Source organism: Castor canadensis, chromosome 3 (genome assembly GCF_047511655.1).
Source record: "Castor canadensis chromosome 3, mCasCan1.hap1v2, whole genome shotgun sequence".
Lineage (NCBI taxonomy): Eukaryota > Metazoa > Chordata > Mammalia > Rodentia > Castoridae > Castor > Castor canadensis.
In genome coordinates, this window is record NC_133388.1 from 180,755,095 (window position 1) to 180,762,015 (window position 6,921).

A 6,921-nucleotide genomic window follows, 5' to 3' on the forward strand; every position below is an offset into this window, starting at 1 on the left:
GTTTTGTTTAGTTCAGTTGCCCATTTCTTTATTGGTTCATTGATTTATGGAGAGTTTAGATTTTTGAGCTCCTTTTATATTCTAGTTATCAGTCCTTTGTCTGATGTGTAGCTGGCAAGTATTTTCTCCCACTCTGTGGGTGGTCTCTTCAGTTTAGAGACCATTTCTTTTGTTGTGCAGAAGCTCTTTAATTTGATGTAGTTCCATTTGTTCATCCTTTCTCTTAGTTGCTGAGCTGCCGGGGTTCTATTGAGGAAGTTCTTGCCTATACCTATTGCTTCCAGAGTATTCCCTGCTCTTTCCTGTACTAACTTCAGTCTTGGGTCTGATACTAGGTCCTTGACCCATTTTGAGCTGATACTAGTATAGAGCAATAAACATGGATCTAGTTTCAGTTTTTTGGAGGCAGATAACTCCATTCTTAACAACATTTGTTGAAGAGGCTGTCTTTCCTCCATCATATGTCTTTGGTGCCTCTGTCAAAAATAAGGTGGGCATAGCTGTGTGGATTCATATCCAGGTCCTCTATTCTGTTCCACTGGTCTTCATATCTGTTTTTGTGCCAGTACCTTGCTGTTTTTATTGCTATTGGTTTATAATATAATTTGAAGTCAGGTATTGTGATACCTTCAGCATTGCTCTTTTTGCTGAGTATTGCCTTGGCTATTTGCAGTCTCTTGTGCTTCCAAATGAACTTTGGGGTAGATTTTTCAATCTTGTGATGAATGTTATTGGGATTTTGATGAGAATTGCATTAAACATGTAGATTGATTTTGGCAGTATAGCCATTTTTGCTATGTTGATTCTACCAATCCTTGAGCACAGGAGATCTTTCCATATTCTATAGTCTTCCTCGACCTCTTTCTTCAGGGGTTTGTAGTTCTGTTTGTAGAGATCATTCACATCCTTTGTTAAGTTTACACCTAGGTATTTGATTTTTTTTTAGGCTATTGTAAATGGAATTGTTTCCATGTATTCTTTCTCAATTTGTTAATTGTTGTTGTATAGAAAAGGTAATGATATTTGTAAGTTGATTTTGTATCCCGCCACCTTGCTGTGGTTGTTTATTTTGTCTAGGAGTTTTTGGGTAGAGTTTTTTGGGTCTTTAAGATATAGGATCATGTTGTCTGCAAATAAGGATATTTTAACCATTTCTTTACCTATTTGTATTCCTTTTATTTCTTCTTCTTGCCTAATTGCTGTGCCTAGGAATTCCAGTACTATGTTGAATAGGAGTAGGGATACTGGGCACCCTTGTCTCAAACCTGATTTTAGGGAAAATGATTTTGATTTTTCTTCATTAAGTATGTTGTTGGCTATAGGTTTGTCATATATAGCCTTCTTTACAATGTTGAGGTACATTCCCTCTAGTCCTAGTTTTCTTAGAGCTTTTATCATGAAGTGGTGTTGGATCTTATCAAAGGATTTTTCTGTGTCTATTGAGATGATCAAGTAGTTTTTGTCTTTGTTCTATTAATGTGCTGTATTACATTTATAGATTTGTGTATGTTGAACCATCCCTGTATCCCTGGGATGAAGTCAACTTTATCATGGTGAATGATCTTTCTGATATGTTGCTGGATTTGGTTTGCCATCATTTTGTTGAGGATTTCTGCATAGATGTTCATTAATGAGATTGGCTTACAGTTCTCCTTTTTGGAGGTATCTTTGTCTGGTTTTGGGATGAGTGTAATACTGATGTCTACAGATCATTTCATCCAACTTCTTCATAATATACATTCTTCTCAGCAGCCCATGGAACTTTCTCCAAAATTGATCATATCTTAGGACACAAATATAAGAAAATAGAAATAATCCTATGCATTCTATCTTATCACAATGCATTAAAACTATGACTTAAAAACAAAAACAACAGTAGAAAACATGCAAATAATTGGAAGCTGAACAACACATTGCTCAATGATCAGTGGGTCTTGATGAAATAAAAGAGGAAATGAAAAAGTTCTTGGAAGTTAATGAAAATGAAAATACAATCTACCAGAACCTATGGGACAGAGGAAACACAGTCCCAAGAGGAAGGTTTCTAGCATGAATGCATATATTAAAAGGACAGAAAGGTCTCAAATCAATGACCTAATGCTACATCTCAAACTCCTAGAAAAACAAGAACAAGGAAAACCCAAAACAGGCAGAAGAAGAGAAATAATAAAAATAAGGGCTGAAATTAATTAAATAGAAGCAAAAAAAATACAAAGAAACAATGAAACAAAAGCTGGTTCTTTAAAAAAATAAACAAGATTGATAGAACCCTGGCAAACCTGACTAAAATGAGGAGAGAAAAAACCCTAATCAGTAAAATCAGAAATGCAAAGGAAAGATAATAACAGATACTATGGAAATCCAGGGAATCATCAGAGACTACTTTGAGAAACTATATTCCAATAAATTTGAAAATTTTGAAGAAATGGACAAATTTCTAGATACCTGAATAGATCTATAACACAAAATGAGATTGAAGTAGCAATAGTCTCCCAAAAAAGAAAAGTCCAGGACCTGATGGATTCTCAGCTGAATTCTATCAGACCTCTAAATAAGAACTAATACCAACTCTCCTTAAACTTTTCCACAAAATAGAAAGGGAGGAACACTGCTTCTCATCCTTTACAATCACTGAATTATCAAGATTTTGGAACACTCTCCTCACTACCTCTTGGATTTACAACCTTATATTTCTTCCTAAGAACACAACCTTGATTCAGCCCCTACTGGTTGTCCATGATTTTAGCCTTATATTCCTAAATAAGTACTGTACTCTGAAATGCATTTGTATTAATATTGTGTAAATAGCAATATACTTTTAATTGATAAAGAACTTCAATGGCATTATTAAAGATTAAGTTAAATGTGCTGAAACCAAGTCCTTCCCTATTCCTTACCTCCTCAAAATTCACAATTTAGATATTTCCCAGATACCTTTCAACAAATTTTTCTCCTTTCACTATCTGGTATACATGTTATGTACTTTTTATCAAATAATCTCCTAATTATGTCTACTGACTAAACTCACATGCCATCTAAAGAGAGTCCTTCAAACTGAGCATTTGTCATTAGCAGTTTTCCTCCGCAATGCCATGATGCCAAACACATACTGCTAACCTTGGGGTTCCTACACATGACTTCAATGGATGAATGATGTATGACTCGTGTCACATGCTGTCTGAAGAGTTTCTGCTTCAGGAAATCACTAAGTTTAATTTCTACTTGCTAAGAAATTTCCAACACTCATAGAACCTAAATATTAATATTAGACACCAATGCCCTTTTTGGCATAAGTTGAGTGTGAATTCTATTTTCTATTAGGAAAATCGCTATTTACAAAGTTATAATTTCATCATGAGACTATAACAATGAAAAAAATCTCACCTTCAGACAGAAATATCATCCCCAAAGAGAGCTTCCCAGTGCTGAGAGAAAAAAAAAAATACTGAAGGACAACGATTGATGTGTCCTATTATAAAACATGCAAGCACCTTGCTGGGAAATTCTATTCCTGAGAGTAAAACTTGGGTAAGGAATAAGTCCTGCCCCACAATCTGAATATTCAACAGAATCCAGAAGAGTTGAAAGCTGCTGCAAATCTAGAAGAGAAAGAACAGAGGCATTCAATACACTCAGTAATGATCATGCACTCTATTTTGGTGTGTGCATGTGGGGGGAATGCATGCATGTGTGTGTGTACAAGGAGTCATTGCTTCCTTCAAACAGGTGATTAAGGCTCAAACATTCCATTATGAAAAGTTTTTAATGCAACAGGAGGTATGTAGAAGCACTCAGAATTATGAATAATAGCAAAAAGTTTCTATAATGAGTTGAGTTATAGGTTAAATACTTAAGTTTATCAACAATAATATGTATTTGGTCTATTGCTGTTATTGAGTTTGTCCTGGATATGTGCTGCAGGATCCGAAATGAAAATTGAAAGTTGTATTCACAAGAGATGGAGAACAAATGCTTTATATAGCATAACTACCTAGAAGATCATCATGTTTGTTTAGAGTTTTGCATCTATGAAAACCAATAATATTGGCTTATAAAATTGTTGGAATTTAAAAAAATAATGACATAGAAATGAGTCTTTTATAAGTTAGAAAAAATGGTAATAAGATTTTATTTGAAACCATAACAGCTCATTCTAATAAGTAGAGCAGAATAACATATAAGAGCAATATGCATATACCTTCTGCATATTAAATTTATATGCTGTTAGAATATGATGTTTATGATTCTAAACTATTAAACAGTTTCATTTTCTAAATCTACTTTAAAACCTTTCCTAAATAAGGAGACTGTAATTTCTTACTTAAGTAAGAGGAGAAAATGATGGTAGATTTAAAAATACCTTAGAATTATTTTCTTTAACATTTGAGTTTTAACTATTTGGAGTAACATAATATTCACCCACCTGTTCACCTTATTCATATGCTTTTCATGCCTATGTATTGAAGTTTTAGTGCTGGTTTTCCATATATGAAGTTATGGGTCCACAAGTTACCAGATCCTGTGCAATGGTTTACCATAAAGATCTGTGTGTCCTTGGGGAGGTCACACATTTTCTCTTGCTACCATTTTTCTCATCTACAAAATCAAGCTACGAGTAAATGTCATATGAGCAATCAATAAATTATGACTTTTATTTTTTCATGGAAATGTATTAATCCCTTCCAATGTGGCTATCTCATTATTCAAGTTTTCTCATGGAGCTGCAAAGTATGATGAAAAATTGTACATTTCCAACAACTGGAGATTAGAGAGGGATAGTGTCCAATGCTACTTATCTACTGGCAGATCTTGACTGAATTTGTGTGCATAAGATTCAAAATATTATCCACTGAATCTTAATAAGATCCTGTCTTCTAATATCAGTAAGATTGATCAGTTTGTCTAAATACCAGCTTTTTCTTCCTTGTTATTTGGTTATAGTTTGTTATGGTTCAATTTGCCTTTTCATTTTGGTGTTCATATTTCTCCAATAAATTTTCACCATCATATGATCCGATTTCAAAAACCTTAATTCCATATGAGTTTGATTATTCTTTCCTATATCACTTTGTACTTCCATCTCTGTTGTCTTGAATAAAGGAGAGAGAAACGATCTTTACTTAAGCCAGGCGTTCTACAAAGGACTTAGAATGATACTGAAACTGCTGAATATATGTTTGGTTATGAAAGGCACTACTTCCACTAAACTGCATGTAAAAAACATTGTCCTGCATAATGTAGGATTAGTTATGATCTGTTTTATTCTGAAATTTTTTCTGCTTGCATTCAAACCTTCCTTCAGTTTAGACCTCAAAATCTTAAAAAAAAAAATAAAGAGGAGAACAAGAAGAAGAAGGAGGGATGAAGGAGAAAGAGAAGAGGGGAGAGACAAGGTGGAGGAGAAGAAGGAAGAAAAGAAGAAGAAGAAAACAAAAAAAGAAGAAGGAGAAGAAGAAGAAGGGAAGGAAGGAAGAAGGAGGAGGAGAAGGAGACCAAACAAATAATATTTAGATTTAGCAAAAGGGACATTTCAAAAATTGTTCCCTCTACTCCCCCATGCTAACACCACAATAGCACAGAACAAAGTCAAAAATGATTCTCTTGTAAAACCACATTGGTATGGATGATATTTAAACTATCTAAAACAGAAACAGTAATTTAAATGACTAAAAATAAATGTTTTAAAATGTTTAAAATATATTAGCCATATCTTTAAAAACTGCTTTCCTACTTGATATAAAATATTGTAGAAATCATTTTCCAATAATTCCAATTGTATTTGTTTCTAATTAGAAATCACTAGTGTAGTCTTGACTGACACAGTCCTAAGTAGCTAAATGATACTCATGATTGAGCAATGATTGCCATGAATAAACACCAGCAAACTCTCCCTACAAATCTCTCAGTACATTAACTACATTAGGTAATCTCTAGCCCCATTGTGAATCAGCTCCCTGTTCCTGGTGGACCACAGGAAGTATTTCTTTTTTTTTTTCTTTTATTCATATGCGCATACACTGTTTGGGTCATTTATCCCACCTTCCCCCACCCCCTCCCTCTCTTCCCTTTCCCCTCCCTCCACCCCCACCCCCTCGCTATCAGGCAGAAATTATCTCTAATAGTAGGAAGGACCAAGTGTGTCTTGTTTTTTCCCCTTTGATGACACAGGAAGTATTTCAATTAACATTTGCTGTTATTCCCATTGAGATTTTTACAGGTTCTAGAACTCTATTCATTTTGTATTGCAATGATTGCATTTATATAGCAAATATAGAAACAATACTTTATATTAAGATGATAAACAAATTAAAAATTTATAAATACTTTCAGCTGATCAGTTATATATACCATTTTAACAATTTAAAATGTTGTGGTGTAATCAAGAATGAGGACGTTCATATCTAGCTATTTTATCTACACTGCCTGCAGTTGTAGACATCATGGACTCAAGCACATTTCAATTTTAATGTTTAATAAATCACATCAATCATTTACCCATCATACACATATACTACAATATCTCAGGACTATTTATTGGACTTTTTTGCTTTACTTTAAATGTGTATAAAATGATTGTAATTGATCTAACATTCACAGAAATCCATTATGAAATCCAATACTCATTTAGTTAGACATGTAAAAAGGCTGAGTTTATTGCAGACATGGGAGAGAGAAGAGACCACATAAAAAATGCCTATCGTGTGTTTTGTTTAATCATATTTACCAATTAGAAAATATTGGTGGTGCATACAGACTGCAAATTATCTATCTTTGGAGTTGATTTTCTCAGTCCATGGCTTTTAAAGTGTTCCATATCATTTCAGGTGCATGAGACACCTGAATAATTCAAGTATTACGCCTACTGCAAGATGGCAGCAAAGAGAGAATTTTAATTTTTTTAGCCAAATTATCAGGATGGAT

At 33.8% G+C, this 6,921-nt stretch overlaps 1 pseudogene; it reads right to left on the reverse strand.

The window, feature by feature from the left end:
- The window catches only part of LOC109680171 (solute carrier family 22 member 22-like), a 94,450-nt pseudogene that overhangs the window by 61,334 nt on the left and 26,195 nt on the right, over positions 1-6,921 (reverse strand).